The following is a 13,213-nucleotide window of genomic DNA, read 5'->3' as shown; positions in this document are numbered from 1 at the left end:
TAACTTTCAAAAATAGTTTGGCATATATCTTTCTAATAAATAAAAAATTAATGTAAAGGCTAAAACTAAATGGATGGTGAATAAAGTAGAAGTTTTGAGGTAAGGTTAACTCAAAAACGTTAAGTCTCAAATTATGTACGTTCACAGCAATATATTTTTTGGAAGCCAAATAACATATATTCCACACTGAAAGAGGTATAGCTCTCTCCATTATATATCATAACAATAATTGATAACCACATTTTCAAAAAAGTACTGTATATAAAAGAAAATGCTTTCAAGGAAAATACATCAAGGAAAGAATCATTTGCTTAATAAATTCAAAAATGACACAGGCAATAGCATAAAATCCACGTGAACGTTATAATATGCTCAATCAGTACTAATTAAGCTAATTAATAGCTAATCTGCATTTTTAAAATGAACACAAAGTATTCTATTTTAGGTCCAAAATTAAGGTTCTGAATTAAAACTTTAGAAGAAATCTAACTGTAGTATACTTATGGAAAAATCTTTTCTTAAAAATTAAAACAAGCTAAAAGCAGAGCATCATATATTCAAGTACAGGACTATGTTGAAACTGAATTTACCAAATAAAAGAAGACGGGATACATATAAACGAAGATGTAAGTGTCATTTACAGGCTTATAAAGTATTTTTCAATTATTATAATGCTGGGGTTTTTTATTAGGGGAGCTCCAAAGCACTCCTTTTTAAACAATTCTCTTGGTTAAATTAGCCTAGGTTTAGACTCTTGGATAAAGGAACTTTCACTGTACACACTGACTGATGTAGGATTAGAACCAAGGCGTCTTGCCCTCCGGGCCCATGTTCTTCCTGATACTTGCCCCGCTCAACTTCCCTGCACATTCCAAGAACCACTGTATCTCCTTCCTACCATTTTATCCTCAAAAATTTTATAAAGCACTTTTAGAGGAGTGTAGAAAAACAATAGGGAAATAGAAGGAGAACCAAGAAAAAGAAGGTATATGACAATTTCAGAAAAGGGTACAGCCAACAAAGAGTGCTGAATATTACAGACAGCTTGGGCAAAAACGACTGGGCAGGGGACCAGAAGGTCACTGATGAATTTAAGAGGGTGTTTTCAATTAGTACAATGGTGAGGGCAGAGTCAGGTGGGCTAAACTGAGGAAGAAATGGAAATTTAGAAAATAAGGGCAATTTGGGGGACAGGGAGGAACAGAATGATAGCTTGAAGGGTAAAATGTTTCAAACTTTATAGAATTTAGACAAGATGATACAGAAAAAATTTAAGGTAGAGAATAGGAAAGCCAGGGAGTATTAGGTTGAATCATTTGAAATTTCAGATATTCAACTATTTTTTTACTTTAAAAAACCCAGCAATTTCACACAGATTAAACTAATGTATGAACTTAATAAAGAAGAAGATAAGGTGATATGCTAAGGAGGTGGAAGACAGGAACAAGAGACCTGAGATTGAAAAAGGTAAAGTAATGCAGAATCTACTAGAAATGAATGAAAGAATTTTCAGAACTCTGGTTGATGTCATATAATATGATCCTATATTGAATACACCTGGCAAGACATGTTACCTCTCTGAAAGGATCCCATCTGCTATTTCTATATTTGCCTTTCACTTTTAGAAACAAAGCTATTCAGCTCCAACAGGATGCTTGAACCTGAACACCACAAGATTTCTTTTTGGGGAAAAAAAAAAATCACACTCACTTAACGTGGCACAAACACAAATCTGCACTGATGCCGTTGCCTTTCTTTTTTGTTTTGTCGTGTGTTTTGCTGATAAAGTCAGAAGATATAGAAACTTAGAGCCCAATATGAAGTTGCTAATTTCAGGTCTACTGTTATTCTACAGCCTAATTTATCATAAATCCACTTTCATATGGCCAAACATCTACAGAATAACCACATGTCTAAAACTGAGCTCCGGGCTTCCCTGGTGGCACAGCGGTTAAGAATCTGCCTGCCAATGCAGGGAACACGGGTTCGAGCCCTGGTCTGGGAAGATCCCACATGCTGCGGAGCAACTAAGCCCGTGTGCCACAACTACTATGTCTGCACTCTAGAGCCTGTGAGCCACAACTACTGAAGCCCGCGTGCTTAGAGCCTGTGCTCTGCAACAAGAGAAGCAACCGCAACGAGAGGGCTGTGCACCGCAATGAAGAGTAGCCCCCGTTGTCTGCAACTAGAGAAAGCCCACTTGCAGCAACAAAGACCTAATGCAGCCAAAAATTAATTAATTAATTTTAATAATTAATTTAAAAACCTGAGCTCCATGTCCTGCCCTATGAACAGCAACTCCACCCAACTTCCCTTTTGCTGTGACCTCCATTTTTCTAGTCACTGGGCTGGAAACCTCAAGCCCCAGTCACCAAAGCCTACCAGTCAATTCTTTAAACAGTCTCTCCAAGCTTTTCTTTCCCATCTCTTCTCACTCTAGACCAGCCCCTAGTAAGCCACTGTCTGGATTACTGTGACAGTCTCAGAACTGTCCTTGCCCATCCATTCCATCCCACACATCACTACCAGTGTCATCGTTCAAAAACACCAATCCCCAAATACAACGCTTTTGTATCTCCACCATCACAATTTTTCAGCTTGAAATTCAGAATTTTTTATCAGGATCCTTGTCTGTCTAGCAAAGTAAATATTTCATTATTCCTTAAAACTTCATCCAGGCCATGGGCTCTTGACCCATGGTGGTTTTAAAATATGTACACATATTATGTATATACCTCCCTCTAAAAGGTGGGGACTAACTCCTCTCCCATTGAGTATGGGCTAGGCTTAGTGACTTGCTTCTAAAGAACAGAATACGGCACAAGTGACAATGTGTGACTAGGTCATAAAAGACATAACAACGACCTCAAGCTCTCTCTTAGATTATTTACTCAGGGGAAAGCTAACTGCTATGTCATGAGGACACTCAAGCAGCCCATGGAGAGGTCATGTGATGAGGCCTGAGGCCTCCTGTCCACAGCCAGCACTAACTTACCAGGCAAGTGAGGAGCCACCTTGGAAGCAAATTCTGCAGCCCCAGTCAAGCCTTCAGATGACTTCAGCCTGGCCAATATCTTAACTGAAGCTCATAAGAAACCTTGAGCCAGGACTGTCCAGTGAAGACACCCATGGATTCCTGACCCACAGCAATTGTGTGAGATAATAAATGTTTATTGTTTTAATCCACTAAGTTTTGGAGTAATATGTTGCACAGATGTAGATGACTAATACAATCCCCCCAAGCTCATTCTCAATTCTGTGCCATTGCTCATGCTGTCTCCCCCACCACTGTTCTTTCATTATCCATCGCCCAGTGCCCCTCCCCCTATCTTTCAGAATCTAGCCAAAGTTCCATCTCCTTGAGAAGCCCTCTTTTTTGTTCATGAAACCATTTCAACTCTCGCTTCTCCAGTTCTCCTTTGAACACTTCTGTGCTTAACCACACCATTCATTTAGGCATTTACTCATATATTCCTCTGTGTTGCTGGGCTCTATGCATCTTTCCTTCTAAAGATGCCATACAGTTCTTCTAAACTGCATTCAGCACACTGTAATTTAGATACTCAATAAATATTTGGTGAGAAAATTAGCAAGTCACACATACACACTCATTCTGGAAGTGTATTTGATGAGTATATAAAAAGTAGAGGTTGACAATACGGACTTAGAGCTAACATTCTCACCAGTCTGCTTATTTACTAGCCGCTGACTAGTTTTTAAGTTACTTAAAATCTCTGTAAGCCTTCGTTTCTTCAGTGCTTTTTAATGAGGATTCTAACAGTATCTACCTTAGATTAATAAAAAGATTTTTAAAAAACAGAGGCAAATCTCTTAGCAAAGTGCCTAGCACAGAGTGTTCAACAAACGTTAGCTATTATTGTTCTTATTACTAACCACAAAGTACATGTTGAAATTCTGGGTCCCTGAAAGTCTCTAGATGTTATCAAGTGGCAATCTAAATTAATACGAAATTCTACAAACTAAAATAGAACTCACAATTTCTATTAAGATAACTTTTAATTTTTCTAAAATCTACTTCTAAGTCAATAGAACTACAGCCTGAATCAATTGTAGGAGTGCAGCCTTGACTTTTTCTCCTCATTGTCCTATTAAGATATTAACTTCAAAGCTTTTGTGGGAACACTTAATTGCTTGCATTCCTTAACAAGCAGCCACCATAGTAGTTTCCAGATTCACTTTTAACCTTTACAGTCCTGGGAAGGCATATACGGCAAACATACTAGACATGTAAATTTACACAATCTCTGGGTTAATATAGCTGTATGTATGTGAATATGCCACATAAAGTAAATCAATTTTGTACATCAATCAAAGTAGAATCCAATAGAAAAAAATCAATCCAAAAGAGCACTGCTATGCCATATATCCAAGTGGAGAGGGTGGGTGGGAAACTTTAATGCTATTCATTAAAAAAATTTTTTTTTATTGAGGTATAATTGACATTTGACATTATATTAGTTTCAAGGGTACAACATAATGATTCAATATTTGTGTATATTATGAAATAATCACCAGAAGTTTAATTAACATCCATCACCATAAATAGCTACAAAAGAAATTTTTTTCTTGTGATGAGAACTTTTTAAGATCTACTCTCTTAGCAACTTTCAAATATGCAACACAGTATTACTGTAGTAACCATGCTGTACATTTTACCTCCAGGACTTATTTATTTTATAACTGGAAATATGTACTTTTTGACCCCCTTCACCATTCCATCCACCCCACAACCTCACCTTGACAACCACCAATCTGCTCTCTGCATCTGTGATCCCTCCCTTTTTTTGTCTAATGTTATCCAGTCTGAATTACATGTGTTTCATGAACTTATATCATTCTTGAGATAGTTTATAATTTTCTTAAGATTTATAGTATTTATAAGAATATTTATAATATTCTTAAGATTTCTTATTAAAAAATTAAATACAGCAGATGCTCCTTTATCCTAAAAAAATAATCAGAGATCTGTTAAGGAAAACCTAATGATTTTCAATCACCAATCTATTTAAAAACATGCATATTTTTAATTTAGTCCTCTGGAATAAAAAGAACTACTTAATTCAAATTCTTATTTTCTTTTTCCCCCTACCAATACACCTTGAAAACTTTAGTTTTTGAAACATTTAGTATCTATCCAACTCTTTATGTGACCCTATACATCACATAACCTGAAATAGAAACAAAGACTGGGAAATTAGCTTGTGTATTCCACCTTAGTGTCAAACAAAAGTACAAATAATATTCAGTGCATGTGCTAGTTACCTTAGAACTGCCAATCATGCTTGTTTTGAAACGCTTCGATTTTCAGAGCTGTTAATCATGTGTGTTGAGAGAGATGTTGGGTGTAGATATAATGCTTTAAGAGAGGCAATCTTCATGAAACATTAAGAAATCGATGGACTTTGTAAAACTGAACTTTAGGATTTTATAGAAAGGTATACAATTCTTAAAAAAAATCAAAATTAAAATATAACATAATGAAATAAAAAGATTTAGAGAATAAGACTCTTTAACCAAAAAGATATGCATGGTTTAACCACAGGGATTTTATATTTCAGTGAAAAAGAGGAATGTTCCTTAACTGATACTAATCAGAAGTATTATAACCAGGAGTGGGAAAAGGAGAATCAAACTAATCCAAATCTGGGCATTTTATTTTTTATTTTTGAAGCAGGCAAAAGTATCAATATAATACACTTCCCTTCTCCACCTCCCCAATACAGCTCAATTTACTATCTACTAGTCATTCATGTCTGAAATCAAACACCATCAGAAACTTTTCCCTCTGACTCACAAGCCACCATTACTTAGTTACCAAGACCTGTTTCTTCTATCTCCTAAATTATTAATAAAAGTCTCCTTTCCTGACCCCAGACTTAATTCACATTCTTATCATTTCTTTCCAGAAGCTTCCTTACTGGTCTCCCTAACTCTGGTTTCATTCTTCTAATACGTACTCCACACCATACCACAGCCAGAATGGTCTCATTGAAACACAGGTGTGGTCCATGTTACCTGTTCCAATACTTTAATGTGTCTTTACCACTTTCAGAATAAAGGCCCAATGTTCTAGAATGGTATATAAATCCCTTGAAGATCTGGCTCCTGCCCATCTCCCTACTCTTCCCCTTCACTCCTCTTAAATTTAAGTCAACTAAGCCACTTGAGTTCCTGGAAGAGCCGGGCTCTCTCTCACTGAAAACTCTGTCAAGTACAGCTCCCTCCCATTTTCTGCACTTTGTATCTCCTACCCATCCTTTACAACTCAGTTCAACTGTTGAACTCAGCTCCTTTGGGAAACCGTCTCTGACACAAGCTGACTCCATCATCAATGCCCTCTTCTCCGTTCCTGTAGGACACAGGAAATAGAACTCATACGGTACTATGTATATTGGTTTACTTCTCTATCCCCTGACTGAATCACTAACTCCCTGAAAGCAGGGATTGTCTTTCATCTGTATATCTATAGCATAAAATGCAGAGGTGGCACACAAGAGCTGCTCGTTAAGTGTTTGCTGACTCAGTGAAAAATCGTACCATGGCCCAGTTTACTTAAAAGTAAGATTAATAGGGGCTTCCCTGGTGGCGCAGTGGTTGGGAGTCCGCCTGCCGATGCAGGGGACACGGGTTCGTACCCCAGTTCGGGAGTATCCCACATGCCGCGGAGCGGCTGGGCCCGGGAGCCATGGCCGCTGAGCCTGCGCATCCGGAGCCCGTGCTCCGCAACGGGAGAGGCCACAACAGTGAGAGGGCCGTGTACCGCAAAAAAAAAAAAAAAAAAAGATTAATAAAGTCAGCAGCTTAGTTCTTGAGATGGGTAAAATGTACGACAGGTACATTCCAAGCCAACCAAACTAATCAGTGCCGTAAAGCAACACTTTGCACGTAACAATATTCTTAAAAGATTTACTCATTCACTGTTAAGAATTGGCACCATCTCAAGTAGTATTTGAGATCCAATAATCCTATCTTATTTTCGCTACCATTCCTACTGGTGGTGTTAAAGTCTCAACCACGACAACTGCTCTTATCCAAGACACTCAGCACCTTGATTGGTTCAGCAAACACTTTTCTGATACGTGACAACTCTTATCAAGGGCATCAGTGAACAGGCAGTCAACACAGGCAAGACCCCGACCTGGTTACACTTCACTTATCAGGAAGTTAGTTAACTATCTGGTGACACCAAGTCTCCACAGAACCCAATGAGAATTAAGCAGGGGAGTTTAGGAGCGGTCAAAATATATGTTGAAGTTCATGTACTAAAGTACATACACTTTACTTACATAAGAGGCTGTGAGGTCCTTACTCAAACTCTAGTTGTTCTTATTTTTAAGCACAATTTTGGTGACCAATTTCTCAGGCATCAGATATGAGAGGAAAATTAGGAAGTCTAAGAAAGCTAAAAATGCAGACACAGATAAAACAGTAGAAAAAGAAAGATGACACCCAAAGGTGAAACACAAAAACTACAGAACTGGAGGGTTATGTAGCTGAGAAACAATAATTCTATATATTTGAGTTGAGATACAATACAGGAATTAATATTTATAATTATGACCTTGAGTCATCAAAACAAAGACAAAAAACAGGTTAAACAACTTTAGGTCTAACAAGGTTCAAGAAAATAAATGACACATTTTATAAAACGAATCAATTAAAAATTAAGTGTTATATGCATAAAGAGTCAACTTTCTACTATTTGTAAAATAAACGTTTTTGAAATATATCATTCCCAAATAACAAGAGGCATTCTGACTCTAAGCTACTAATCATCGTCAGACGTTAACCAGTTCCTGTGACTACAGGTCTCACCACAATTATGATTCACAGCCATTATGAAACAAAGCCTGGGCCCTCTGGTCATTAGCTTATTGGTGGTAATACTATTCAAATATACGATACATGGACACCATAACCCAGGATATTAGAACAGGCTACCTCTCAGTCTTTAACAGACCTCTATGAGAGCTTCACCACCATACTGTTTTCAGGGTTCCTGGTATAAACCTGGTTCATGCGTGAGGCTACTTTAGGACGTTTCTGTGACACTTTAGTAGCTGTATGTTGTAGGATTTAGAGAGTAGCACAGTACAGTGAAAGAACATTCTTGGGTGATGGATACACACAGCCCTAGGATTGAATCCCTGCCTTGTGAACTATAATTGTATGGCTGCACCACCTTATTTATGCTCAGAGACTCATTTTCTTCATTTGGAAAATGGGGAAAATATCTTCTACTTTCTATGCTTCTTGTGCAGAATAAATCTGACGATGTACATAAAGTGCCAACATAAGTTTTTAAAAAATTGGCTATTGGGATTATCAGACATAGAAAGGAAATGATCTTAATCCACACTAGGACAACTTTTGTGAAATTGTGTGCTGTATTAATAACACACACATACACAAACGTCTAAAGGGAAAAGTGCTTTATATTTTTAAGTCACAGTAGAAGCCCTCTGACTCATAGGTTGGTTCATGGAAAAGTAGGTCAAAGTGAGGACTCATTAAGAAAGTATATACATATACTCTAAAGATATTAACTTAGCAACTAATGCAAATATTCTGACACAGAGCCAGGTTTTCTTGCTAAGTAGAGGCTCACTCGCTGGAGCTCTGCACTGATCTCCTTAAATAAACAATACCTAGACTTCAATGTCTGCAATTGCCAGAGTCAGTCACTTTAAAGTAATGCAGGGACAGAAAAGACATTTGGAAAGCAATTCCTTCCAGATTTTTATGATTCCCGCCCCCCGCCCCGCATCTTTATGGTTTACTTGCTCAAACTAATTCAATAGCAATTTCATTAAAAAAAACTCTCCTTTATGGAGCCTTTCTAAAACATTAAAATTAGCTTGTATAAGAACAAAAACCCTTCCTATGCTCATATTTTATTAATTTATGCAATAATCAAATAAATTACCTAGCGATAATATAAATGGGTTTTGGAATAAACACAACTAGCTTTTGCTAAACACATACCTCAACTGAAAGAAGCAAAAGTGCCCAGTTATAGTAGAGGACTACTAATTCCTAATTGTCTAAGTGCTGGTATGAGTCAATGGGTTTTATACAAGAGAATCTTGATTAATTTAGCAAGTCAGTTAATTCAATGACAACTGCCAAAGAAATTAATACCAGCGTCACTATGGTTTGTCATAATTTGACTTCTGATTCCAAGTCATAAATTGATATTTAAAAACATATAATGGTTAAAACTTTTGAGGTTGGTACTGTAAGAGTTAGGTCCCATCCACACCTCCAAAATTTCTGAATGTAATTATAATATTTCTATTTTGCAACTCACTCAAAGTAGATCACAATACTACCTTTCATGCTTAAATACTACAGTTTATATTCTGTTACTATTAATATAACATCTTTCTAGACTTAATTTTTCTTTTAGAAGTGTTTTTCAAACTTTTTTTTGGTGATACAAATACTCACCACCACTCCCCCACAACATCTTAAACAAAACACTCCCAGAACTGTAACATATAAAACAATGAATGCAGAGCTGCTCTGAAATAGGGCCTAACTCCCCTCTCTACTCCCAGGGCAATCTCTGAAGCCCTTCTGCATAACCCTATAGCTTCTTGGGTCAAAGACTGAAAACTTGGTTCTTTTAAACAATAATCAAAAATATTAAAACAGGGCTTCCCTGGTGGCACAGTGGTTGAGAGTCCGCCTGCTGATGTAGGGGACACAGGTTCGTGCCCCGGTCCGGGAAGATCCCACATGCCGCGGAGTGGCTGGGCCCGTGAGCCATGGCCGCTGAGCCTGCATGTCCGGAGCCTGTGCTCCACAACGAGAGAGTCCACAACAATGAGAGGCCCACGTACAGCAAAAAAAAAAAAAAAAAAAATTAAAACAAAAAAGTTACAGAACTTATTAAAAGGCTGTAGCTTAGCTAATTAGAATATTCAGTTAACCAAAACAATTTAGGATTCTTATCAGTTGTTTATCACCTTTTTTAAAAGAAGCAATCTGGTGGCATTTTAGACTTTTAGCAATAGAAGTAGAGGTCAAAGGCCTTCTCTGACTACTGTTATCTTCTACTCGCCAGACATCCTGTCACCATATTACCACTTCTTACTTATTTATCAATTTCTAAAATTGATTTGTGCACTAGTTTACTATCTGTTCCTCATTCCCCCAATAGACTAAGTTCCCCCAACTTCATGAGAGCAGAGAGCTAGTCTGTCTTCTTTATCAGCCCTTATTTACAACAGTGCCTGCCAAATTGAAGAGGTCCAGTAAGCGTTTGTTGAATAAATGAATGAATGAATGAACAAACGAACGAACAAATCAACTCCTACACCAGTATGGCTCCTCCCTTTTCATGATCCTCAATCATGAATATATTGATTTTGTGAGTGCTTTGGAAGTTTAAGTGGGAATTCCTGGTGAGAGTGACTGGATACTGGGCAGGTAGATGGAAGCAGTAAAGGTAACTATGGCAGATAACTACAGAACAAAGAGATACAGGCATTTAATTCTCCTAAGGAAAAAAAAAGACTCTAATACAGTGACTGCCCCCTAGACTAGAGAATTTATTTTGCAAAATTATTATGAGCCACCGCTCTCCCCGCACAAACACTTCTGTTAAATAGACTGCTTCACTGGGAGGAGAGTACATGTGGAGATGGGGGTTTCAACCATATAGTAATTTCTGTTAATAGGATGTGTGCTTATGTGGTATGTACATAGTTTTCAATGAACAGTTAATTTAATTTTTCAATTCATTAAACTAAAATTTAATTAAATTAATTAAAATTAATTTAATTAATGTTGCAACAGATTCCAATATTTAACCATTTAGAGCTATACTACACATAAAATAAATTCAAATCATATTATAGAATTAGAGAAACATCTAGTCAAAAATACTGATATTTAAAATTCTGTGATCTAGTTAATAAGGCATAAGAATCAAATCAGAAATTCTAGACACCTAAAGCATTCTGAAATTTTATGCTCAAGAATATATCATAAAATAGGGGAAAAAACTTTAGATAAAAGAATATCCACAAAGAAATAAATATCCATGAAAGAAATATCACAAACAAAATTCCATCCACAAATATAAAGAAACATGTATATAACTGGCATTTGCAATTTATAATAAATTTGACTGAGCAGGTGAAATACCCATAATTCAGCAGAGTTATATGTAAAATACATCTTTTTATAAAGCTAATACCGGATGTTCTGGCTGCATGTTAGGTCAGCTTGTAAGAATAAGGATGGCCGCTGCAACTGGGTGGCACCCATGGTAGCATGATGTAAAGCTTATCAATTGTAGGGAAGAGAGGAGAGGATTTCTTTATATAAAACAAAGCAGTACTTCATTTTCAAATTACTGATATATTTTCTATTAATGAAAAATGACCTGCTACAGCTCCTGCTGACAGTATGAGAGAGTTTAGGTTGCCTCTCTTGAAGGACAATTTTAGGACCACATATCTTCACAACTTGCCTGGTGCAAAATCCCTCAACAGAAATTCTCGAGGGATGTCATCATTAGGTCACAAAAACCCTAAATCATCAGGATTTAAAGAATAATAATAGTAGCATCTGTTTACTGTATACCAATCACTGTTCTAAATCTTTACATACATTATCTAATTTAATCCCTTCAATACCCCATTACACAATAGTTATAGGTTGTAGTATTAAAATCTAGATGGACAGGCACGTCTTACTTAGAATTTTCTTTAGGTTTTACTATTTCTGACTAAGTTTGTATGTTATTTGATATACCAGGGCAAGTCAAGACCTAGCCATTACCTCTCATGCCACATAGCACAGAACCCATTTTCTCTTCCAGGTATCACCTGGTTTGCATCGTTCACCTTGCTAAGACACCGTTTAGCTTCTGACTACCTGCAGTAGAGGTGTGCTGGAGCCAGACTGCACCAGCTTGTGAAAGCTGACTGTGCACTCATATTTCCAACTCCACATTCAATGACATCACATAGGTAACTTAACATTGGCCATGGTGGAACTATTTCATACCACAGAAATCGGCAAATCAAGGCCTTTTATTTATTGGAGAGCTGGCTGTTAAGTATCTACTCACATATCACTGATCTGAGAACATGTGTATTCAGTTGAGTTTGTCAGGTCCTATTCAGATTCAGGTAGAAGGGGCTCCTGTCTCCTAACTGGGTGAGCCCAGTTATCAAGACGACCTTTAGGTATCCAGAGCTCTCAGGAAAGAGGCAACCCATTCTTGTAACTGCTCCCTTAGAACTAGAGTAGACTCTTTCCTTACTCATATCTATGATCTGACTCATTCTTAAACATCACAAACTTCTTCATCACTGTAATTCATCTTATCTAAGATGCCATTGATTCTGAGTCACCATAATTTATGTACTATTAAGAATTTTTAAATTGCCAATTAAATTGCATCAACTATAAGATGCATCCTGGTGTCAGAAATATTAAAATCTAAAAAAAATGTGTACATTAAAAATTGGTGGAAAAAATTCATTTCTATCTTGATGACTATTGTTTTCCAATCTCAGAGTCTTAGTTCCACCTCTCTTTTCACTCTTTATATTCTACTCCCAGGTCTCCCACCTTAGTGGTTTTCATAAGGCATATTTATATTCACAATTATCTTTATCTACACAGACAATAAACAGAATGAATTCTGTTCAGGAAAAATTATAATCCGGAGAGCAGATGCAAAATAGTAAGAAAAGAAAATGATAAAGCATCAGAATTTGCTAAAGTAAGAGAAAGGAACATGAAGAAACAGAAAGCAGAGGTTCCTCTGAGAAGCAGATGGAGACTGTGGAAAAGAAGAGGCAAATACTCCAATAAAGATGTAAAAAAAAAAAAAAAAAAAAAAGAAAGAGGCAAAAAAGTTACACATAAAATGGCCTGAGCAGCATGTATTATTCCCAAGCTGGTTTTAACTTTATGGCATGAAATGGTTTATTATCAGGATGGACATTCAAATCTTCCCCAAAACTGCTCTCACTGCTTTGAGAAGACATGGATCTGGCCTAACTTGACTAATATGACATGATATGAACTTGGCCTAACTTGACTAACTAGCATGATGAAGAGAAATAAACATATTTTCTGTCTTTTCAAAAAATCACCAATTAAAGTCCAGTAATACTTTTGAGGTATTTCAACTTTTATGCACACGCTTAAAGCACTTAGAAATGAT

At 36.8% G+C, this 13,213-nt stretch overlaps 1 protein-coding gene across 1 annotated transcript in view; it reads right to left on the bottom strand.

Annotated features, from left to right (window-relative positions):
• Positions 1-13,213, bottom strand: part of MRPS28 (mitochondrial ribosomal protein S28) — a 100,724-nt gene that overhangs the window by 70,699 nt on the left and 16,812 nt on the right. The gene's annotated exons all lie outside the window — the stretch shown is intronic.

Source organism: Monodon monoceros, unplaced genomic scaffold (assembly GCF_005190385.1).
Source record: "Monodon monoceros isolate NGI ecotype Baffin Bay Population unplaced genomic scaffold, NGI_Narwhal_1 Super_Scaffold_14, whole genome shotgun sequence".
In the NCBI taxonomy this organism is placed as follows: Eukaryota; Metazoa; Chordata; class Mammalia; order Artiodactyla; family Monodontidae; genus Monodon; species Monodon monoceros.
This window is presented reverse-complemented; position numbering and strand designations above follow the sequence as displayed.